Source organism: Palaemon carinicauda, chromosome 28 (genome assembly GCF_036898095.1).
Source record: "Palaemon carinicauda isolate YSFRI2023 chromosome 28, ASM3689809v2, whole genome shotgun sequence".
Lineage (NCBI taxonomy): Eukaryota > Metazoa > Arthropoda > Malacostraca > Decapoda > Palaemonidae > Palaemon > Palaemon carinicauda.
Genome location: NC_090752.1, coordinates 41,041,332 through 41,066,303, shown reverse-complemented (window position 1 = coordinate 41,066,303; position 24,972 = coordinate 41,041,332). Strand labels below are relative to the sequence as shown.

General features: G+C 45.7%; 1 long non-coding RNA gene across 1 annotated transcript in view; it reads left to right on the top strand.

Annotated features, from left to right (window-relative positions):
• LOC137622007 (uncharacterized) overlaps window positions 1-24,366 on the top strand; it is a 30,160-nt gene extending 5,794 nt beyond the window's left edge. Inside the window, exons 2-3 of the long non-coding RNA XR_011040320.1 lie at window positions 23,539-23,777; window positions 24,231-24,366. This is a non-coding gene — a long non-coding RNA (uncharacterized lncRNA). The remainder of the gene's footprint in view (window positions 1-23,538; window positions 23,778-24,230) is intronic.
• The last annotated feature ends 606 nt before the right edge of the window (window positions 24,367-24,972 follow it).

Below are 24,972 nucleotides of genomic sequence, written 5' to 3'. Positions count from 1 at the left end.
CAACTAAATCAGTCAGCACTTTCTCTTTTACTTTTGATTATTTCTTTTTTTCTCCCATCTCTTCCTTTTGGGCTCGATATTGTTGATGACTTTGGTATGTTCGATTTTACTTTGGATGCTGCTTTGTATTTGGCAGAGTGTGGGATGGACTGCATTCCATCTCAACCTGTGCCAATTTAGACGCCATCACCCTCTGGCAGACCCCATTGGGTGCAGACCAAGTCTGTTAAGAGTCGGGCTCCAGTGATCCGGTCTTAAGTCACCCATATTTGCGGGTAATGGGTGACGCCAGGCATTGGAGTCGACGGTGGGAGGGGCTAACTACCCCCACTGACCAGTGTACGCCAACCTTAAGAGAGGCAGCCCCTCTCTAATAGAGGACTGGTCCCCGCTGAAGCCTCTTCTCGTGTTGGGCCACATGGGATAGGAGGACTGACATCCTCCGATAAGAGGTGGATAACCCGGCTTGCTTTTTCAAAAAAACCCAACACCTCTGTTGACGACCTGGAAAATACAAACGTGGACCTCGGTACAGACAGCTCCAACTCGGGTTCTAACATTGTAACGTTAGAACCTTATTCACGTCATGTGAATAATAAAACGCTAGAGAAGAAGAGAGAGAGAGAGTGAAAAATGATGACAGTACAGAAAGATATAGAAAAGTAGAAGTATTACCTGGTCACTATGAAGTAGTGAATTATGAAAAATTTTTTATCTTGGAATTTGAAAACGGAAGAAATGAGCGTATAAATGTTTTTAAAGCTAATAGAGAAATAGTTACTTTATGTGGAGGGCAGCCAAAAATTTTACCCCAGGGAAATGGAAGTCTCTTGATAGAGACACTGTCCCCATTACAAGGTGAAAGGTTAAAAACACTTACAACATTGAATGGTCATAGCGTAAAATGCGTTTCACACCCTACTTTCAACCAGAGTAGAGGTGTGATATATGCTCCAGAATTGTTGGATATAGAGGAGAAAGAAATAGAGGATGAACTGAAAAGTCAAGGAGTAGTTAAAGTAGTCAGAATGAGAAAGAGAGTTGGAGAACAACGTATCCCTCTTGCTACTCTGATTATAACATTTGATCAATGCCGATTACCAAATGTTATAAAAGCTGGATGGCTATCTTTGAAGGTAAAACCATATATCCCGTCACCATTGCGATGTTATCATTGCCAAATGTATGGCCATTTAAGCCTGATGTAAAGAAAAACTAAACAATAAGCCAGCTGTTTGTGCCAACTGTGGAAAAGTAGTCATGGAGTATGCATAGAAAACCCTAATTGCATACATTGTGGGGAAGCACACCCAGCTACATCTAAAAGCTGTGTAAAGTTTATTTTTGAAAAAGAAATCCAGGCCATTAGGACCATGGAAAGGGTTACTTTTAAAGAGGCTCGTAAAAGAGCTCTTGAAAAGCAAATAAGACCAGGGCAACCTTTTTCAATGGTTCTGAAGAAAAACTTGCCAAACCACACATACGAAAATTATATCTCTACTTCTAAGATAAAGAAACAAATGAAAGTTGTTAAAGAGGTTGAAAGTCTCATCGAAAATCTATATCCAGAAATTGTGGAAAAATCAAAACGGACACTTGAAGATCTGAAAATTATTCAAAAGCCAACTACTCCGATTTTAAACAATAGTACGAACCTCTCACAGGCCGTTTCCTTGCCTGATTTGATGGAGGTTGCACTCGAAACCAATTTACCTGGTGAACCCGTAGTGGGGAAGGTGCAAAAACCTGACAGATCACAACCTTTTAATCGAAAAAGAGAGAGACCTCCCTCCCTCTCTCCTCCTACCATAAGAAACATTAAAGTCACGACTTCCAATAAATATGATATCTTGTCTGCTGATGTTTCTGAACAACTAGAAGGTAAATTGAACCAATCAGAAATTCAAGTTGAGGTCCACCATCCTCCTCAACAATTAGATCAAAAGGACACAAAGAACAAGAGAAACACAAAACCCACTATATCAAGATCCTCTCTAGAGTTACCTCCGGGAAACATTGTTAGATCAAATAGTGCCATTGGGAAGACTTCATCTAAGGTGTCTTCCAAAAAATAAAACATAGTTTTTTCCTCCATTCTGCAATGGAATTGCCAGGGTTTAAGGGCGAAATATGAACAACTTAAGCTCCTCATATGTGAGCACTCCCCTATAACAGTATGTCTACAAGAAAGCAAGCTCGATGCTAATACTCCTTGTCCTCGAGAGTATGTTAGCTATAGGACACCATATGATCAACGAGCAGGGAGCCATGGGGGAAGTCTTATATACGTTCGTCGAGATGTTCCCCAAATATCTTTGTCTATCTGTACCCCTCTGCAGGCAGTGGCTGTACAGATTGATATAGGGAGAAAATACACAATCTGTTCTCTTTACTTGCCTCCAAATGATAACATCTCATATGATAATATAGTAGAGGTGATTAAACAACTCCCACAACCCTTTCTCTTACTAGGAGACCTTAATAGTAGACATCCTTTATGGGGTGATGTTTTAGCAAATGCAAGGGGTAATATTATATCGTCAATTTTGGAGAATGAAGATGTCGGACTCCTCAATACAGGAGAGCCCACACATTTTCATGTACAGACAGGTACCTTGTCCTGCATTGACCTATCAGTTGCAAGCTCTAACTGTCTTCTCGATTTTAATTGGAGAACATTAGATGATTGGCATACTAGTAATCATGCACCAATCATTATAAACACCAACAATGGTCCACCTTTACAAAGATCACCTCGATGGAATCTTGATAAGGCGGACTGGAATAGATTTCGGGAGTTAAGTGAAATTGAAGGAAATGCAGAACAGTTTGAAAGTGTTAATGATGCCATAGACTTACTTAATGGAACTCTTCACACAGCAGGAGTCAATTCCATTCCCAAAACAACTGGGATATTCAGACGACGACCAGTCCCCTGGTGGTCATCAGAACTAACTGCCCTGCACAGAGCCACAAGAAAGTCTTTAACTCGATTGCGCATGTGCCGTAATGAGGAGAATTTAGTCATATACAAGAAATGTAGAGCACAGTTCCGTCGTGCCAAGAAAGAAGCTAGGCGCCAGTCTTGGATGTCCTTTGTTTCCTCCATTAACAGTAGAACACCAACATCATCTGTGTGGAGGAAAGTAAAAAAGATAGCAGGAAAATTCACCCCAAACCCACCACCAGTGTTAAAGATAAATGGCCAGTATATGACTGGAGCAACCGAAGTTAGCAATGCCCTGGCTGACCATTTCTCAAATGTATCGTGCAAGTGTCAAGCAGCTCCTGGTCACCAGTATAGGAGCAATGAAGAAAAGAAAGTTTTAAACTTCGCAACAAGAAAGCTAGAGTCATACAATTCTCCTTTTACTGAAAGAGAATTTGATTCTGCTCTTGCTACTTGTAACGATACAGCCCCTGGACCCGATGGAATTCCATATGCAATGATTAAACATGTACCTTTTAATACAAAGTTATTTATTTTAAGCATTTTTAATAGAATATGGCATGATCATAGTTATCCAAGTGTTTGGGAACTAGCCATTATTTTAGCCTTTTTAAAACCCGGTAAGGACAAGTTTTTAGCAGCAAACTACCGACCTATTGCATTGACATCTTGTTTATGTAAAATCATGGAGAAGATGGTCAATGCAAGACTGATTTGGTACCTTGAAAAGAAGAATATTTTATCACCCATTCAATGTGGATTCAGGAAAATGCACTCAACGACTGATGTGCTGATACAACTTGAGTCCTCCATTTGTGAAGCCTTTGCTTCCAAACAGCACCATGTGACAGTTTTTTTTTGATCTTGAAAAGGCATATGATACCACATGGAGATACGGTATACTTAAAAGAATCCATGAGTGCGGATTGAGAGGTGAGCTACCACTATTCATCCAGTCATTTCTTTCACATAGAGTTTTCCAAGTGAGAGTTGGGGAAGCTCTATCACAGAGTAAATGCCAGGAAGAAGAAGTTCCTCAGGGGAGTGTGCTGAGTGTAACCCTTTTTGCACTAGCAATTAATGGGATATCCTCAGTCATTCCCCGGGATGTTCTTGCAACATTATTTGTGGATGATCTCTCCATATCATTTGCTGGAGCCAGAATGGCAATGGTTGAGAGAAAAATCCAACTCTCTATTGATAAAATTATCCATTGGGCTGATATGAATGGATTTAAGTTCTCAACAAGTAAAACTACAATTGTCCATTTCTGTCGTATACGGGGAGTACATCCAGACCCGGATATATACATCAAAGGTCAACGGATCCCATGTGCAAGTGAAGCAAAATTTTTAGGGTTGATATTTGATTGTAGGCTTACATGGGTTTCTCACTTAAAAACATTAAAAGCTAAATGTGTTGAAGCTATGAATCTTTTAAAAGTCTTGTCCCATACATCATGGGGGGCAGACCGCAATACAATTTTAAAATTATACAAGGCCTTGATATTTTCCAAAATTAGTTATGGATGCGAAATATACTCCTCAGCAACCCCAAGCCGGTTAAAAATACTAGATTCAATACATCATGCTAGCATTAGATTGTCCACAGGAGCCTTTAGAACCTCCCCTATCACAAGTCTCCTTGTTGATGCTGGGGAGTTGCCTCTGGACCTTTACCGAATGTCCTCTATTATTCGGTATTGGTTTAGATTGCAAAGACTCCCCAATTCTTCAGCCTTTCAAACTGCAAGCCTTGTAAGGCACTCAACCTACTTTGAGTTGCACCCAAAATCTCCTCAACCTTTTGGGTTTCGGGTTAACCAATTATTAATCAATCTGGATATAATTAGAAATAAGGTGCTTCCATTTAAGGTATCATCAACGCCTCCATGGAAATTACCTGACATATCTTTTTGTAGATACTTTATTGGAGTTAAGAAGAATTTGACTGACTTAGAATCCAGGTCTCTCTTTATGGAACATGTTGAAGAACATAGAGGATCGACTTTTATATATACAGTACTGATGGCTCCAAATCTGATGCTGGCGTTGGATTTGGAGTACATAGTAATTTTAATTGTAGAGGTGCACTTCCTCTAACAGCTTCCATATTTACTGCCGAACTGTATGGTATATTAACCGCTATTGAGAAAATAGCTTTGGAAAAGGAGGGTAATTTTACAATTTTTTAGTGATGCAAGGAGTGTTCTTCAAGCTTTAGAAGTTTTTAATTTTAGTAACCCTCTAGTTTTAAAGATTTTAGAATGGCTTTTTATAATTGGACGGAAAGGTATAACTGTTCGATTTTGTTGGGTTCCAGCACATGTAGGTGTGTCTGGGAATGAGAAGGCAGATTTACTGGCGAAGAATGCGGCATCCGAGTTGCTACCAAGGAGGTATCCCATTCCATGTAACGATTTCCTACCTTACATCAAGAAATTGGTTTGTGATAAATGGCAACAGCACTGGGATAGTCAAGATGGCAATAAAATGAGGGAAGTAACAAATATCATATCACCTTGGAGGTATAACATGATTCCCCGAAAATGGGAGACGACTCTTTGTCGTCTCCGTATTGGTCACACACGGTTGACACACGAGTTTCTGCTGAAGGGCCAACACCAACCGTATTGCGAGGACTGCTTAGTACCTTGTAACAGTGAGGCATTTGTTGACCGAATGCCCTAATTTTACTAACTTAAGAAATAGATATCTGTTTGAGGCTCGAGGTGAGGATGGCAGGTTTATCCTTGCCAAGATTCTTGGACATGTGTCTTACTATGCGAGCGGAATTTTTAGATTTATTTCAGAAGCAGGTCTTCTGAAAACTATTTAACTATTGTAATGACTTCTTAATTTTTATGGTTTTAATCGAATTTGCTTTTAATTTTCATATACAGTAAATGGTATCGGCGTCAATGACCTTAGATGTCAGGATGCCAGAAAACTTTCAATCAATCTCCCGCTCGTCAGCGCTCTCCTGCTCGTCGGTGCTCTCCTGCTCGCCCTTGATCTTCGGATCAGTGATCCAGAGGAAAGTCTTCATCCTCCCCTGCTCGCCAGCGCTCTCCTCCACACCACTGACCACCGATCGCCGACGCGCCACCGGATCTCGCCTGCTTGCCATCCCTCGCCTACGCGCCATTGCCCGCAGTCTCCAGCGTGCGCCCACTGCCAGAACTTAGGTACCAGATGACCGCCCTCCTGCGTGCCCTCGCGCCCAACGGCTTCGCCCTTACGGGTCCTTCAGGATCTTGTGGCTGCACACTATCCGAGGTCTCCGGAACGTGCACCTGCGCGCCAACGCGCCCCTTCACCTACGTTCCCACGCGCCCTGACGCTTACGCGCCCTGTCGCCTGCGCGCCATCGTTCGCCCACGCGCCAACGCGCGCCCTCTCCCACGCGCCAACGCTCGCCTACGTGCCATGGCTCGCCTGCGCGCCATCGCCATCCCCCACGCACGCCCGCCCGCGCGAGTAATCGCCCCCCCCGAGCTAGGCAATGGCCTACCGCGCGAGCTCGATGCCCAGCACAATCCACAGCGTGTTCCCACACGAGATCCTGCAGTACGACGCGCAGTCAGGTCATCCTCATCGCGTTCCTCTCCCCCCCCCTCCCCCCGTAAGCGCAGGACAGCGCGCTCAACGGATGGAGGGAAATCTCCGGACAAGTCTAGGAACATTTCTTCCACAGCTTCTTCCTTTCAGGCAGACCCTGTTGTAGTTTCCACTCCTAGGGATATTACGATCCCCTTCCCTCCAGAGGGTGTCTCTGACAGCGCTGCTGTCAGTCGGCAGCCCTGGTTTGGGCCCTTGATCAGAGCGGTTGCGCAGGCTTTCAAGCCCGCTTTCTCTGAACTAGGCCTCAAATCAGCGGCTATCTCGGCCCCCCTGAAGAGGAAGAGAGGAGTGGACGACGTGGTTACTTCTCCAAGGGCGAAACTGGCTCCTCGGAAGTCGTCGAGGAAGGCTCCCTCCCCTCCCCAGACTTTCTCTCCATCCCCTGTGGACGAGGATTTTCCGTCCTCAGGGGATTCACGTGAGGCGAGGCGTTCTCCCATTGCACCAATGGGAGAGACCCCACCTCGCGCTGAGAAGTCTCCTCGGGTGGAGGTGGAGAAGAGCCCCCACACCATCTTTGTTGGAATCCTGCATCCGTCCCAGGAGGGAGTCGAAGGACTCCAAGACGATTCCGAAGTCTTCTTCGAGGCTCAGACCTGAGCCAGCTAAGCCCGCGGAGAACATCCACGAGTCCCCCCAAGAAGAGCCTTTGGGGACTCGAGACCTTGCTGCTAGTCCATCAGGAGGAGAGCTGCAAGAGTCGGAACATGCCTTTTGGCAAGTTCTGACTCTGATGAGGAACCTTAACTGATTCTCGGATCCAGAGATTCCTCCTCGAGAGGGCAAGGACACGGTTCTGGACCGAGTCTTTGGTACCCAGTAGCCCCCTAAAGCCAGCGCGGCTTTGCCTTGGTCCCAGGGGGTCAAGAGTGCCAGAGATAAGGTCGAGAGCCAGCTCTCCGAGCTAGACTCCTCCAGCCGTTCCAGTGCCGGAAACAAACTCCTCCCACCTCCTCGTGTCCACCAGAGGAGGTACTTCGAGATCATGGAGGAGTCCTGTTTAGCTCTTTCCCTCCACCACTCTGTGGAAGAGCTCTCCAGGGGAGTCCCTCTCGAGAGAGACTCTAACCGGCCAGTGTCGTTCTCAGCCTTGGAGATCCTCTGCCAGGAGAAGGTGTGCCATGCAGGCCACTTTGTGGCTGGATATCTGGCTAGGATCTTTTGGCATCTTGATACGATCTGAAGACTTGTCTAAGGAGAGTACCAGGAAAGCCTTGGAGACCTTCCTTATTTCAGGCACTTGTACCATCGAGTTTCTGGCCCACCAAGTCTCGAACTTGTGGGCTAATACTATCCTGAAACGCCGAGGTACGGTGTCTGAAAGATTCAACTCGAAGGTCCCCAACACCGAGGTCAGTAAGCTCAGACATTCCTCCCTTTTGGGGAGTAGTCTGTTTGAGCCGAAAGATGTAGAGCAGGCGGCTGAGAGGTGGAGGAAGTCCAACCAGGACTCCCTCCTCCAGAGGGCTTCAACATCAAAGCCCTATAAGCCCCCAGCACCTCAACAACCTCGCCCTGCAAAGACGACAAAGCCGGCAGTAGCAGCAAAGGCAACGGTGTCCAAACAGCCCTTTCCCGTCAAGGACAGGAAAGGCAAGAAGTCCTCCAGGGGAGGCAAAAATCCTAGGGGGAGTGGCTGAGGCCGCAAACGCTAAGATTGGCAGTCCCCCCGCACGTCCACCAGTGGGGGGATGCCTTCAAAGTTGCGCGGACAGGTGGCAGCAACTCGGGGCCAATTCCTGGACGATTTCCGTGATCAGCCAAGGATATCGCGTCCCGTTCACAACATCTCTACCTCCCCTGACAGCGAATTCAGTGTCGTTGAGCTCTCTTGCCATGGGATCGGCAAGAGGGCAAGCCCTTTGGGCAGAAGTCGAGACCATGTTGAAGAAAGACGCTCTCCAAGAGGTCGTCGACGGGTCCCCAGGCTTCTACAGTCGACTCTTTCTTGTAAAGAAGGCGTCTGGAGGCTGGAGACCAGTCATCGACCTCTCGGCTTTGAACAGGTTTGTCAAGCAGACCCCGTTCAGCATGGAGACGTCAGACTCGCAGTGAGACCGCGAGACTTCATGTGCACACTGGATATGAAGGACGCGTACTTCCAGATCCCAATCCATCCGTCTTCAAGGAAGTACCTAAGATTCAGCCTAGACAACAAGATCTACCAGTTCAAGTTGCTGTGTTCACCCTGATATCTTCGTGGGCACACAGGATCGGCATCTGTCTCCTAAGGTATCTGGACGACTGGCTGATCCTAGCAGACTCGGAGTCAATCCTTCTTCGACACCGAGACAAACTTCTGGGGATTTGCCAAGATCTGGGGATCATGGTAAATCTGGAGAAGTCTTCTCTGCTTCCTACCCAAAGACTGGTATATCTAGCCATGATATTGGACACCAATCTCCACAAAGCCTTCCCATCAGACGACAGGATAGCAAGGCTGAGGAAGGTCGCAAGTCCTTTCCTCAGATGAGACGAATTCCCAGCCCATTCGTGGTTACGTCTCCTCGGCCGTCTCTCATCCTTGGTCCGTTTAGTTCCCAACGGTTGTCTCAGAATGAGATCCCTGCAATGGCGACTAGCAAGGCCGGACCATGGAATTCGTGCGACTATGCTCTTGGGGCTAAGCGGTCGCACCTGCAGCTACGCTCAAGGGGCTGAGCAGCTGCAGGAGCTCCTCTTCGGAGGATTATTCCTTATAGGTCAGCTTGCTGATCTAACGGCCCTATGGGGCGCCATCATCAGTTTCTTCTTGTCTCTTCTACGAAGTGTTCAACTCTCACGTTCGCGAGAGAGGACACTCATAGAGACTCCTCTTCGAAGGACTCCCCCTGCTGTTGTTGCTGATGTTACTGAAGGCTCAGTTCCCCCCTCCGAACATCCTTCGAGGGGGCAGCTGAGTCCAACAGTCTCTCCTGCGAGTGCTTCTCCCCCTCGGGGGATTTCACTAACAGAGTCTCCTCTTCGGAGGACTGATGATGGTGCTCCTGTCCGTGGTCGTCTTCATCGTCACCTCCTACGTCCCCGCAGAGGATCCTCCCCTACGAGAGCAGACTGTTGCTGTTACATCGCTAGAACTTCCGGCAGATCGTTCATGATCTCCGACGCCTCCAGACCTTCTTGTCTTCCATCTCCGTTCCTGGACGCAGATGCGCAGTGGGCGCCAAGGACCCCATTATCCAACGGGCACCGGTCCCTTCGGGGCAAAGGGCTTTCCTCACAATGTGAATAAGTCCCTTAAGTGCCAGGTTTTACCTGTGCAACCTCGTTCTCGCAAACTCTCTCCTGCTGTGGACCAGACTTCTGCTGAATCAATTCTCCAGCGATCTCCTATAGCTGAGTCTCGCCGTAGACCTCCTGATCGCCAGCGCTCACCTGCGCTTATGAGACCACCTGTGCACCAGCACTCTTCAGCTCACCAGTGCACATCTGCGCGCCATGTTCCTGCTACGCGCCATGCGCACCAACGGTCTCCTGAACGCCCACGATTGCCTGCGCGCCCTTTCCTGATGTGTGCAATGCGCGCCAACGTTCGCCCACGCGCCCACGATCTTCGGATCTGGGTGCAGGCAAGGAGATTATTCCTTCGTTGAACGCCCACGATCGCCTGCTCGCCAGCGCACATTTGCGCGCCAATGTTCGCCCACGCGCTCACGATCTCCGGATCTGGGCGCAGGCAAGGAGATTATTCCTTCGCCTCCTCGCCGACGATCACCTGCGCTCCCTCAGAGCTCGCCCACGCGCAAGCCATCGCCTGCGCACTATCACAGGTGCGCACTTCAAGACTTGAACGAGTCTCTGCGCGCTCGCGCGCCCACGAAAAGTCTCCTGTGCCCGCCCACGAGCGTTCGCCCTTGCGCGCAACCTCACCATCTGGTTCTGCACCCTCGCTGATATCTTCTGGCCGCGCTACGGCGCGCCAACGATCGCCTAAGCGCCCGTGCGATTCTTCGCCTGCGAGCAAGCGGTTTTTTAATGCAGCTACGCGCCCACGCTTCAGATCGCCGTAGGTCTCCTACACGCCCACGCGTTAACTCTCCTGTATGCGATTGGTCGCTACTCGCTATCGCTCGCCAACGCGGCATCGCTCGCCAACGCGGCATCGCTCGCCAACGCGGCATCGCTCGCCAACGCGGCATCGCTCGCCAACGCGGCATCGCTCGCCAACGCGGCATCGCTCGCCAACGCGGCATCGCTCGCCAACGCGGCATCGCTCGCCAACGCGGCATCGCTCGCCAACGCGGCATCGCTCGCCAACGCGGCATCGCTCGCCAACGCGGCATCGCTCGCCAACGCGGCATCGCTCGCCAACGCGGCATCGCTCGCCAACGCGGCATCGCTCGCCAACGCGGCATCGCTCGCCAACGCGGCATCGCTCGCCAACGCGGCATCGCTCGCCAACGCGGCATCGCTCGCCAACGCGGCATCGCCCGCCAACGCGGCATCGACCGCCAACGCGCCAACCCAACGTGGCATCGCCCGCCAACGCGGCATCGACCGCCAACGCGCCAACGCCCGCCAACGCGCCATCGCCCGCCAACGCGCCATCGCCCGCCAACGCGCCATCGCTTGCCAAAACACGCCATCCCTTGCCAAAACACGCCATCGCTCGCCATCGCTCGCCTACGCGCCATCGCTCGCCTACGCGCCATCGCTCGCCTACGCGCCATCGCTCGCCTACGCGCCATCGCTCGCCTACGCGCCATCGGTCTCCCGGCCGCCAGTGCTCGCCCTTACTACCGCACTCACCCTCACCTGCGCGCCCACGCGCACTTTCGCGTGCGCGCCCACTCGCCCGCACTCCTACGCGCCCACGCGCTTTCATTTCCGCGCGCCCACGTTCGCCCGCCCTCTTAACGAGAGAATGCCTTGATGAAGTCATTGGGCTTCAGCACGGCATATCATTCCCGTGCTGAAGGCTTGTGACGGGCAAGAGGGCTCTCGAACTGGGGAATTTCTTTTCCTCAGTTTGACTCTAAATTTCTCTCATTCTTTTTCTATTACCTCTTATTGCTTATTCCTCCTTCATAATTATCAGCTGTCTCCAACCTTTCTGTCAAAACTCTCTTACCCATTTCACTGTCCAGGTTTTTTAGAGGGGACATTGTATCCATGATCGGTTTTTATTTCAAAATCAATTGTGGGAGCTGTGGTGGTCTTGCCAACTGCCCGAAAATGTTTGGACACCTAGGAGTGTCAGTATTCCCATACTGGCACGCGGAACTATCTCTTAGGAAATTTGGCCTTCGGATTCCAGGGGTTGGCGATTTTATAGAGATAGGACTCTCGGCATTCTGTCCGGTTTGCCTGCCACTATGATTAGAGTGGGGATGATTGTATTCTTGAAATGCTCTCAGTCCCATCAAGCGGGTTTGGCATACACTTGAGCCACTCTAATCATAGTGGTACCATCCCTTTGTGGTAGGGTAGGGAGTGGACATTTGGTAAGCAGCTTTCACAGGTGTCATTGGTGGAGAAATTAATTCCAGGAAAGGCTAACGGTGTCTTCTTTGGAATTTCAGACAGTCTTAATTTTTTCTCTCCCTTGAACTTTATTTTTTTCCATTGTTTTTTTTTCATTGTTATTATGACCCCTTCCCTCCCCCTGAAAAAATAATTAATGAGTAAACTTAATATTCCCCGTACCCCTGGATCAAATGGCGAACCCCAGACACCGTTGACGACTTCTGCTTGTTTAAATAGGGAAAGCTCTGTTGACAACCTCTGCAATAAAAAGGATTCCTCCAACAATACTTCTCTGACCAGTGTTGTTAAAGACAATTTATCGGCACTGGTGGAAAATGATGCTTGTATTAACAGTGATACTTTACTCTCTGGTTCTGGCTCATTACCAGATCCAACAAAAAATCTGAAAATTCTCCACTTAAAAAACATACCAATTGGTTGTAGCTATGACATAATTCATGAAGCCTTCTGTAGATTTGGGGCAATCAAAGAAATTTTAATGGAGCTTAATGGTAGTAAAGGCTTTTGGGAAGCTTGGGTATCATTTTCAAGTTTTGAGATTGCTTTAGAAGCAAATAAAAATTTAGAGAGCATAAAAATTGACAATTGTTTGATTTCTGGGGCTCTATGTGATAAAGCACCAAGACACCTAGAGGTATATAAACCAGAAGAATGGATGGAAAAAGAAATAGAGCATAGACTTCCAGAAGTAAGAACCCCCAAGCCCCCAACATGGATAATTGCATCTGGGAAGATGGATAATTATAACTATTATAAGATTAGTAAATTTATACAAAAAAAAGTTGGTTTAATTAAAAGTAAGGATATTAGTAGATACGGTAAGCAATCTGTTTTGATTAATGCAAAATCAGATACTCAAGCTCACATGCTTTGTGGCATGAAGATTGCAGAAATTGATCCTATTAAGGATATTAAACCACACATGAGCTTCAGCTATGGTAAAGGAGTAGTTTTTGATAGAGATCTATATGAATTCTCAGAACCGGAAATTCTGGACATGTGCCCTGCTAATGTTTGGAAAGTAAGTAAGATCCCTCAAACAAGCATGGTAGTTTTAACATTTGAAACCCCTGTTATACCAGATCATATAATTATTGAGAATGAAAGAGTACGTGTTCGAGAATATAAACCTAGGCCTTTACAATGCTTTAATTGTTTCAAGTACGGTCACCCTTCCCGGTACTGCAATAATACGAAGATCTGTATTAACTGTTCTTTGTTAGAACATGGCCAATGCAACAGAGATACAACCTGTGCAAACTGTAAAGATCATCATAAATCAAATGATAAAAGATGTAGAGAATACAAGAAAGAAGAAGCTGCAATCTTGAAAGCAAATGCTGAACATATAAGTGTAGGTTATGCAAAGCATCTACTCAATCGGCAACTTAATTTTGCTCACGCAGTTAAGATGCCAACAAAAGATTATAATCCACTACCCCTTACTACCACAGGGGGACCAGTGGCAGCACCTGGCCCGTCAGGTGCATCTCCCTTAGTGGTAGTAGCCCAGCCATCTGGGTCAAGTGCTCCGCCTATAAAAGCCAGAGCACAAACCTCCAAAGAGGTCAATATGGTTTCCAATACACCAAAAGTATTGTCACTGATAGGAGCATCTCCCCTAGAGGTAGTAGCCCAGCCTTCTGGGTTAAGTGCTCGAACTGTTGAAGTTCTAGCGCAATCCTCCAAGGAAACCAATGTGGCTTCCACCACCTTAAATGTATTGTCTCAGGCAGAATCTCTACCTGATTTGATGGATATTGGAAAACAAGATCTTCCAAAGAGGAAAAGGTCCCCATCATCCTCACCTTCATCTAAGTCAGGTAAGTGCCCTACTGCTCATGATCCTAAGGTTGACTCTTATAAAGATCCTAGAAAGAAAGAAAAGAAGAGTGGTGGCCTAGTAAAGCCTTCCATCTCCAGGCCTTATATGGCTTCATCTGAAAAGTCCCAAAAGACAAATGAGACAAAGAAAAATAATAACAAAAGATAATGTCTATCATCCAGTGGAATTGCAGAGGTCTAAGTACTAGCATTGAGCAAATAAAAACTTTAACCAGGGACACAGACACGAAGGTAATTTGTCTACAGGAAACCAAGATCAGTGACAAACCATTTAATCCTGGACTCAATTATCATTTTTGTAGATCCCCTCCTTTGCAAGCTGCAAGAGCTCAAGGTGGTACAGGTTTTATTATTCACAAATCTGTAAAATTTGAAACAATCCCACTCAATACACCACTACAGGCATGTGCAGTTAGAACTCATATCGGGAAAAAAATTACTTTATGCTCGCTATATATTGAACCATCCTTAGAACTTTTCCTCTTAGATCATGCTGGTAATCCAAGAAGGCTTAGACTTTCTGACCTTCAAGACTTGATCAATCAGCTTCCTGCCCCTTTTATTTTAATGGGTGATTTTAATGCAAAGCATACTTTATGGGGTGGAAATGTGTGCGATAGATGGGGTAATCTTGTTGAAGAATTAATCGACAACAATGATGTCATACTAATGAATGATGGTTCTCCAACTAGGTATGATGTAGTCCACAACTCTACATCAGCCATTGATTTGTCAATCTGTTCCTCATCCATTCGATTGGACTACCTTTGGTCAGTAAATGAACACCTACATGGCAGTGACCATTGGCCAATAATGTTAAATTATGTCCATAATCTTCCTTCTCAGTGTCCACCAAAATGGAAGATAGATGAGGCAGACTGGGCAGCTTATGAAAACTGTTCACACACTGATAAAGAATATGATGAATTTACATCTCCAGTGCATGCCTATCAACATCTTGAAAATATTATTGATGATAATGCTAGCAAGTTTATACCTAAAACATGCGGTTTACCTCATCGCTCTGTAGTTCCTTGGTGGAGTAAAGAATGTGCCAACGCAAGAAAAGTGACCCGAACTTGCTTCAGAAGATACTTGAGGACCAACTATTTAGCAGATAGAATAGCATATCTCAGAGCCTGTGCCAAACAAAAAAGAATTTTTAAAAAAGCAAAGAGAGCATCTTGGAAGAAATATATATCTAATATTAATACCAAAACTCCTTCAAAGGAAATATGGGACAAGATTAGAAAACTTCAAGGTAAATTCGTCCCTAAGCCTCTACCAATATTAAGGGAAAATAATAGATATATATCTGACCCCAAAGATGTAGCAGAGGTTCTTGCTAAGCACTTTGCTCATGTATCAAGTGCTGACAACTATTCCCCAGCATTTCAACAAATTAGAGCATCAACATCTGTTGTTCCTCCTGCTTCTTCAAATACTGAAGCTTTTAACCTGCCTTTTAGTATGGAGGAGATGCAAAATGCTATCTCCAGCTCTTCTTTAACTGCCCCAGGTGAGGATGGCATCCGGTATGAAATGATATCACATCTTCCAGTGGATACCAAGGAATTTTTATTAGAAACCTTTAATGGTCTATGGGCTTCCCATACATCTCCTGATTCCTGGCATACTTCAATTGTAATTCCAGGCCACAAGTCTGGTAAAGACCCAGAACTGCCATCTAGTTATAGGCCCATATCCTTGACCAGTTGCATATGCAAACTATTTGAGAGAATGATCAACAAGAGACTTGTGTGGTATCTAGAATCAAAAAATCTTTTATCTAACAGACAGTTTGGTTTTAGGAAGAACCGAAGTACTCTAGACCCTTTGCTGATGTTATCAAGGGAAATTTCAAATGCTTTTTCTAACCAAAACCAGGTGGTGGGTGTCTTTTTTGACCTCGAAAAGGCATATGACACCACCTGGAGGGGTGGTATTTTAAAGCAATTGGCCTCGTGGGGTATAGGAGGACATATGTTCTCTTTTATTGAAGAATTTTTATCAAACCGCTCAATTAAAGTGAGAGTAGGGTCAGAACTATCTTCATCCTACATGCAAGAAGAAGGTGTCCCCCAAGGCAGCGTATTGAGTGTGACCTTGTTTGCTGTAGCTATTAATAGTCTCATTAGTCACATACCTCCTGGCATACAAGGATCACTATTTGTCGATGACTTTGCAATTTATTGTAGTGGATCATCTGCACTTCAAGCATGCCAAAATCTTCAAATTGCAATAAATGCTGCTTCCGCATGGGCAAATTCTCGCGGATTCATGTTTTCTCCTCAGAAGACCAAAGCCATTCGCTTTACTCGTACTCGTAAAAGGGAAGAGATCCCCACCCTTTTCTTAAATGATTGTATTTTGCCATATGAGGATAGTGTCAAGTTTCTTGGAGTCATTTTCGACAAGAAAATGACATTTGGTCCCCATATAAATGACCTATCTATCAGGGTTAAGAAGTCACTGAACATTCTGAGAGTGATATCGCATTTTGATTGGGGTGCTGATAGAACAACTTTGCTTAGAATTTATACATCTTTGTGTCTGAGCAAGTTAGACTATGCATGCCAAATATATGGGTCAGCTACAAAGACTTTACTTGGAAAACTTGATATTGTTCACAATGCTGGGCTTCGCATCTGCACAGGTGCTTACAGAACATCTCCCATTGACAGTCTCTATGTTGATTCTGGCATACCTCCCCTTTCCATTCGCAGAGAGGAGTTGAGTTTGAGGTTTTTAGCTAGGTCCCTTGCTGTGAGAAACAATCCTAACTGTAAATATGTTAGGGCGCCTTTAGATCGGGCTCCTAATAGATCTAGAGTGCCTAAGCCTTTGGAAGTACAGCTGAAAAACGATGCTAGAGAAGTAGGCTTGTTAACAGCACAGATAGCAGAGGTAGGATATCCCAAGTCTCCTCCTTGGTGTAATCCACCTGTTAAAGTATGTTTTACGGCAGGAGGGAAAAATACCTTACCTAGTAGGGTAATGAAAAGTGAGTTTTTAAATCATGCTGCTCAACATCATGGGAAACATGTTTTTACAGATGGCTCCAAATCGGCTGCAGGAGTTGGAAGTGCAGCTGTGGTGGGGGATATTGTTATTAGAAGGAAACTCCCATCCTCTTGTTCAATTTTTACTGCTGAGCTGTACGCAATAATTCTCGCAGTCCAACATATTTTTAAAAATGGCAACCAAAATAGTTTTTATACAATTTTTACGGATTGCAATAGTGTTTTACTCTCATTAAAACAAATTATGCCAGGCCATCATCTAGTACAAGAGGTGCAGGACTGGTTAGTACTTCTGCAGTCTAGGAAGAGTATCAGTGTTCACTTCTGTTGGGTCCCTGCCCATGTTGGGGTGGATGGGAATGAACAAGTAGATAAGGCAGCAAAGGAAGCTTCAGGGCTAAGTAATCCATCCCCCTTGAGTATTCCTTACAAAGATCTTAAAAGTGAGATTCATCTTTACTGTAAAAATAAGTGGCAAGCCCGATGGTCTGAACTGACCACCAATACAAAATTGAAACAAATCCACCCATTGGTGGATAAATGGTCATCTTGTAATTCTACAAGTAGAAGGGATACCATTATTTTAACTAGGCTGCGTATTGGCCATACACATGCAACGCACAATTATTTAATGAAGAGTGGGGAAGGGAGACAGGCCCCTCTTTGTAATACCTGTCAAGTGACAATGGATGTTAAACACATTTTAGTCGATTGTCCTGTTTTTAATCTTCAGAGGAGGACACATTTACTCCAGGACAAACCTTTAAGAGATATACTGGGGGAAAACTGTAATACCCTGAACTTGAGAAAATTTGTACAAAGTATTGGGTTATATTATGAGCTATAATTGATTTTATTAATTTATTTATTTATTTTACCCTTTTAATCCCTATTTATTTCACATCTAGATTTTATTGTATGAAAGTGTTAAGATTTGTATTAAAGGTTAAAATGATACTAAATGGTGTGAGTGTACAGATATGATTGAATGATTTTCATTATATAGCGCTGAATGGCCTTTGATGCCCCAGTGCTTGGCTTAATGCCTAAATCTTATATTCAATTCAATTCACCACGTTCGCCCGCGCGCGAACCAACGATTTTACCATCGCGCCAGCGCGATTTCGACCGCGATTCTCGTCGGGTTTCGCAACACAGGCAACCTGGCGAGTCTTCTGGAGCGCGTACTTCCAGATCATCGCCACGATCTCCATCCCGTAAACGCAGAGCAACGCACGTGCAGGAGCAGCAAGAATCTTCAGAGAGGTCTGGGCAACATTCTTCTTCTTTTCAGGCAGGCCCCATCATCTCTACTCCTCAGGATCGCCCAATCCCCTTCCCTCCAGCGGGAGTCGCTGACACTGCGTCTATCAGCCGTCAGCAGAGGAGGTACTTCGAGATCATGGGGGAGCCTTGTTTAGCTCCTCCTCTCCACCATTCCGTGGAAGAGCTTACCAGGGGAATTTCTCTCGAGAAACTCTCCGCCTGGCAGGTGACATTCTCGGCTTCGGAGATCTTGAGCCGTGGCTGGACGTCTTGCTTGGATCTCTGGGTATCCTGTTGTGAACCGAGGACTTGTCCAAGGAGAGCACCAGGAAGGCCATGGAGACTTTCATCCTCTCGGGCACGAGCACCATCGATTTCCGGCTCACCAAGTTTCGAACTTGCGGGCAAACTCGATGTTGAAGCATCGAGATGCGGTGACCGAGAGGTTTATCTCGAAAGTCCCAGCCGTGGATGTCTGCAAGCTCAGACACTCTTCTATCCTTGGAAAGAGATTGTTTGAGCCTAAGGACGTGGAACGGACAGCTGAGAGGTGGAGGATGTCGAATCACAATTCGCTCCTCCAAAAGGTGCTTACATCCAGACCCTACAAGCCTCCAGCACCTCAACAACAACGGCCTCGTCAGTCTAGGACATCGGAACCGGCTCCGGCAGCAAGGACAAAGGTGTCTAAACAGCAGCCCCCTCCTGTCAGGGACAAGAAGCGCGGGAAGTCCTCCTGGGGAGGCAATAATCTTAAGAAGGAGCAGCCGAGGCCGCAAACACTAGGATTGGCAATCCCCCTGCATGTCCACCAGTGGGGGGATGCCTAAAGTCGCGTGTTCAGGTGGCAGCAACTCGGGGCTGATTCCTGGACAATCCCCCAAGAGCAAATCCAGTGTCGTTGAGCTCCTATGCCATGGGATCGGCAAAGGGGCTAGCCCTTCGGGCAGAAGTCGAGACCAGGCTCAAGAAGGATGCTCTCGAATAGGTCGTCGACGGCTCCCCCCGGCTGCTTCAGTCGACTCTTTCATGTAAAGAAGGTGTCTGGAGGCTGGAGACCCGTCATCGACCTCTCGGCTCTGAACAAGTTTGTCAAACAAACTTCGTTCAGCATGGAACAGCAGAGACAATCAGACTTGTAGTGAGACCACAAGACTTCATATGCACACTGGATCTGAAGGACACGTACTTCCAGATCCCAATCCATCCGTCTTCCAGGAAGTACTTGAGATTCAGCCTAGACGACAAGATCTACCAGTTCAAGGTGCTGTGTTTCGATCTCTCCACAGCACCGCAGGTGTTCACCAGAGTGTTCACCCTGATATCTTCATGGCCACACAGGATCGGCATCCGTCTATCTGGACGACTGGCTAATCCTGGCAGTCTCGGAATCGATCCTTCTTCGACACCGAGACAAGCTTCTGGGAGTTTGCCAAGATCTAGGGATCATGGTAAATCTCAAGAGGGCTTCTCTGCTTCCATCTCAACTGGTATATCTAGGCATGTTATTAGACACCAATCTCCAACAAGCCTTTCCATCAGACGACAGGATAGCAAGGCTGAGGAGAGTCGCAGAACCTTTCCTCAGACGAGGAGAGCTTCCAGCCCATTCTTGGTTACATCTCCTAGGTCACCTTTCCTCCTTGGCCCTTCTAGTTCCAAACGGCCGCCTCAGGATGAGATCCCTGCAATGGCGGCTCAAGTCCCGGTGGAATCAAGGCAACGATTCCCCGGACACTCTGGTCCCTATGGGACCTGCGGAACGAATGGACCTGCAGTGGTGGTTGACCTACGGAAACACCACCACGGTAGTGGCTTATATCAACAAGCAGGGAGGTACCTTTTCACAACAGCTTTCCCATCTTGCAGTAAAGATACTGAGATGAACCGAAGTCCACTCAATACTACTATCGGCTCGCTTCATTCCGGGCAAAAGGAATGTGCTCTCCGACAGTCTGAGCAGAGCCTCGCAAATAGTGAGTACCGAGTGGTCTTTGGACCCTCTAGTAGCCAACAAAGTCCTAACTTTATGGACCTGTTCGCGACAGCCTTGAATTTCAAGCTGCCGCTGTACTGCTCCCCGGTCCCGGACCCCAAGGCACTCTGCCAAGATGCCTTCCTACAACGCGGGGACAACATCGACGTCTACGCCTTCCCACCGTTCTGTCTGAAGAGAAGGGTGCTCAACAAGACCAGACTATCGGTCAATCTGTCTATGACTCAGATAGCTCCGCTATGGCATCATGCAGAGTGGTTCCCGGACCTTCTGCATCTCCTGACGGAACTCCCGAGAGAGCTTCCCCCACGACACGAGCTACTTAAGCAACCACACTGCAACATCTACCACAAAGAAGTAGCATCGCTTCATCTTCACGCCTGGAGACTATCCAGCATCTCCTCACAGAGAGAAGCGTTTCGCAACAAGTTGCGGAGCGGATGTCTCGACACCTGCGAAAGTCATCTGCAGGGGTCTACCAGGCGAAGTGGAGAGTCTTCTGTGGTTGGTGTCGTGGGAGAGGTATCTTTCCCCTCGATGCCACTATTCCAGCAATAGCGGAGTTCTTGTACATATGTGGGAGGAAATGCGCCTTTCAGTCTCGGCGGTAAAAGGCTACCGCTCAGCCTTAAGCATGGCCTTCAGGCTGAAAGGAATAGACATTTTCTCCTCGCGGGAACTTTCTTCGCTCATACGAAGCTACGAACTTACCCGCCCCCAGTTGGAAGTGAGACCTCCTACATGGAACGTGGTTCGGGTTTTTAGGGCTTTTAAGAGACCTCCTTGCGAACCATCACACCAGGCTTCTGATCGTCACCTGACTTGGAAGACGGTGCTCCTGCTCGCTCTGGCCTTGGCCAAGTGTATCAGCAAATTTCAGGGTCTCTCGTACGACGTCGCCCATTCAAGAGGATAGGGGGAGGTAACGTTCAGGTTCGTCACTGAGATGGTTGCTACACTCAAAAAGTTTTCGAGTCTCCGTTCTGTAACAGATGACCCAGACCATCTACTATGCCCAGTAAGGAGTCTGGGGTGTTATCTTAAAAGAACAGCTGCAGTTCGTCCTCACGTGCAAGCCCTGTTTGTGAGCACAGGAAGGACGAAGAGGAGGGTCACCAAGAATACCTTTTCAGCCTGGATTCAAAGGGTCATCCATCACGTTCTGAATCCGGACCCTCCTCCGTCACGTCGCCCTACAGCACACGATGTCAAAGGCATCACAACGTCCCTGGCCTTCAAGAGGAACTACTCTGTGACGCAGGTGCTACAAGCTGGAGTCTGGAAGCGTCAAACGACCTTCACAGCCCACTACCTGCAGGACGTGACCTATAGGAGCCTCGATACTTTCTCTATCGGCCTTGTGGTGGCTACACAACAGCTGGTCTAACCTCAGGCTCCTTAATGGACAGGTAGCAGAAGGTTGAGGGCATTGTTACCCGGTTTTAGACTGCATGAAGGAAAGAGTATGTCTGGCCCGTACTCTTTTCTTCATCCTCCCCGCTCTTGGGGAAAGCAGCATCCTGGGTTCTCTGCATAGCTGACCTCAAACCACTGCAGGTAAACCATGCTTCCTTGTGTTCCTAGTATTAATATAATACTGTTGCGTCCCCCATATCCTGACGAGTTGGTATTGGGAACGTCCTAGCCTAGAATTCCATCTAAAGGACTTCAGGTCAACTTCCTAGGACAAGTCACACTTCATTCCTTCACACAGAAGCTTATGTAGGCCGCACGTTCCTTGCGGAGCAAGGAATTTGCGAGGTGCAGGGACTCCTTTTCTTGAGTGCTACTCACTCGGATTCAGAGTCCCCGGGCAAAGCCAAAGCCAGTAAGGCTGGGACTTTTCCACCCTACCTAAGGATTAAGTCACCCTATGTAAATAGCATGGTTTGTATTTCGTTTACGGAACAAATGACAAATTCGGAGATAATTTGTATTTTTTCTAACCATACAAACCTTAGCTATTTACACATATTTGCCCGCCAGCCCTGTCCTCCGTGAAGTCCTACCTCTAAGCAAAGTGAATCAGTTCACCGGTGTGTGAGGGGGGAGGGGTAGTTAGCTACCCCTCCCCTACCCCCTCGCTAACTAGCGAGAGGGTAGTTAACCCTCGTTAAAAATCTAATGACTCGTCATTTCAGCTACGCCGAAAGTAATACCCCCTCTGTAAATAGCTAAGGTTTGTATGGTTAGGAAAAACACAAATTATCTCTGAATTTGTCATTTTTTTCTAATTTAAGCTTACAGGACAACTTGATTGAAATTAAAATGGCATCAAAAGCAGAGGGAAGTCCTGATTGCTCTCACTGCCTATCTTTAATAGGTTCCACAGAATTTAATTCAGATAATTTATCCAAGTGAACCTGTTTTTTTGACAATCTTCATCTTATAAGAAATTTCTAGCAAATGATCCCTGCTGAGTACAGGATGTTGATATTCTGAAAAGAAAAAAAACAGGGGGCCATGGAACAAATGGACAAAGAGCTTACAATAAATTAAAGTAAAATTATAATTTGAAATTTGTATTTTCACTCAATACAAAAAAAAAAAAAAAAAAAAATTAAGAGTTTTTTCTTACACAAATCCCTTGTCATTATTAGAACATGGCTAAATTCTTACACTTAGCACGGATTGCTCAGGCCATTAAACTAAGCAATGGGTATTTTTCCCAACTAAAGTATACGAACCTGAAGCTCTGCACACGTACTGGTCCCGCCATTACTTTTCCCCGGAATTCCTGCCGTAATTGCAAAGTGACTGTTTGTTACTAGTGTAGGTGTGAGGGGGGTGGTCGGTCGAATCCCCTCGCTAACTGATGGAGGGTAATTACTCCACATAAAAAGCTTAATGGCTGGTTTCAGCTATTGCTGAAATATATCTCCAGGTTTGTATACTGTAGTTAGGAAAAATACAAATTATCTCCAAGTTTGTCATTTTAGGTTAAGCTTATTGTACTTTTCATGATAATTTTGTCTCATTCAGCATACATTACAGTGTGTTGTGCAGTTCTGTGTATCATCTTCCCAAATTCTCTTTGTAGAAAATAAGAATTTTAGTGATTTGAGAATGTAAAAAAAAAGAAAAAAAAAAGCCAATTAGTTATATAGACATTAGGCTCTTACCAATCAAAGCTGTTGGAATGAAGTTTCAAGCAGAACTGAATTTGATTGTCTTTTATTGAAATGCAGTTTCAAGCAGAACTGAATTTGATTGTCTTTTATTGAAATGTACACTGAAAATAAATACCTTAAAAGATAAACAGTAATTTAAAAAGAAAAAAAATATCTTTTAAGTTAAAAACTGTATCATTATGTACTGTACAGTATTTCATATATTATTTATCTCCAGGGATCAAGTATTATATAAGAAGGATACTTCATCATGTCAAGAACAACTGAGGAAGGCAGTGATAAACAAAGGAAGCCTCAGTCAGATATATCTCAAGATACTCCGTCAATGACTCTTTTCCGAGAATACTCAAGAGTATTAGTAAATAAGAATGACAAATATGAGAGGGTTTATAAAACAAGCAGAGACATAACTGTACGGAGCAAAAGAATTATTTTTTCCCTCCAGAGAATCCCAGGGTGAGTTGATAACTTTAAAGATTGTGTTGTCTTATGTAGATCAAGTCCAATTTATTAGTATGTAGTCCCATCTAGTTGTCATTTAGAAACTAAATGGGCTGCTATATAAGATATAATCGGAAAAATTTATCTTCAAAATAGTTTTTAATTTTGATTTTATTTGTATATACTAGATCTTTTTTTGACTGACATTTAATAAATACAATTGTGTAATTATTGTAAAATTGGTTACTTTAGCATAGCCTATTACTCTGAATATTCAGAGCTTAAATGAGAATACTGTAATAAGATAGAGGATTGGTCAGACTTCCACTCAAGGAGTGTCTATCACCTAGCCAAAGTAATGAGTTTTTGGTAACAATCATTTCCGTTTATGAGAAATAAAATTTACAATAAAGATTCCATTATATCACCCGGCCATTTTTCACTATACAGTATAGAATTATATTCAAGGCTTGATGATGATGAGAGGGAGAAAATACTTTCATCAGCAGCTAGTGATCTACGAGAAATTGAACAAACTCAAATGAAGTATATAGCACAAGAACTTGTTGATGAAGAGCCGTATCAGTTTGTTTATGCATATACTGGAGGTAAGATATAAAACTTTGTAACTGACCTTTTGTTCTTGTGTGTAAACAACCTTTTCATCCTGTAAGATAGGGGTATATCTTTAGCGGAGCTGGAATAAGCATTGAATTGTTAGTAAGGTATTTGATTAATGACATGTGGTGTGAGGGGAAGCCACACTTCCCGTCTGTCATAGACTAGTCATTTATTCCTTCACTAACAAACCTTTTGTTATTTATATGGATATTCTTTGGCAAAGCTTGAAGGTAGCCAATATACTGAAAAGCGCGAGGTGGCAACTCTACCTATAGGGAGTGGGGGGACAGCCACCTGTATCTACTGACAGCTTGGAGAGTTGCCTCACTTTTCTGTTTTGGCTGGTAAAAAACAGACTTTTCCATTTTCTCTCTCTCTAGGCTTATCCATAGATTACAACATTGCTTTACACCATCTTTCTCTTTTCAAGTGTGAGTGCGCTTCTTCCTGAACGCTCCCATGCGAACGTGTCGTGGCCGGGAAATTCACCCTTGTGGCACCTTCATGTCGTTGGTTGAGACCAATCCCCATCTGTTGTGTCCGGCCTGGCGGGAGCGCCGCTGCGAGCAGTGTTCCCCCTGCGACAAGT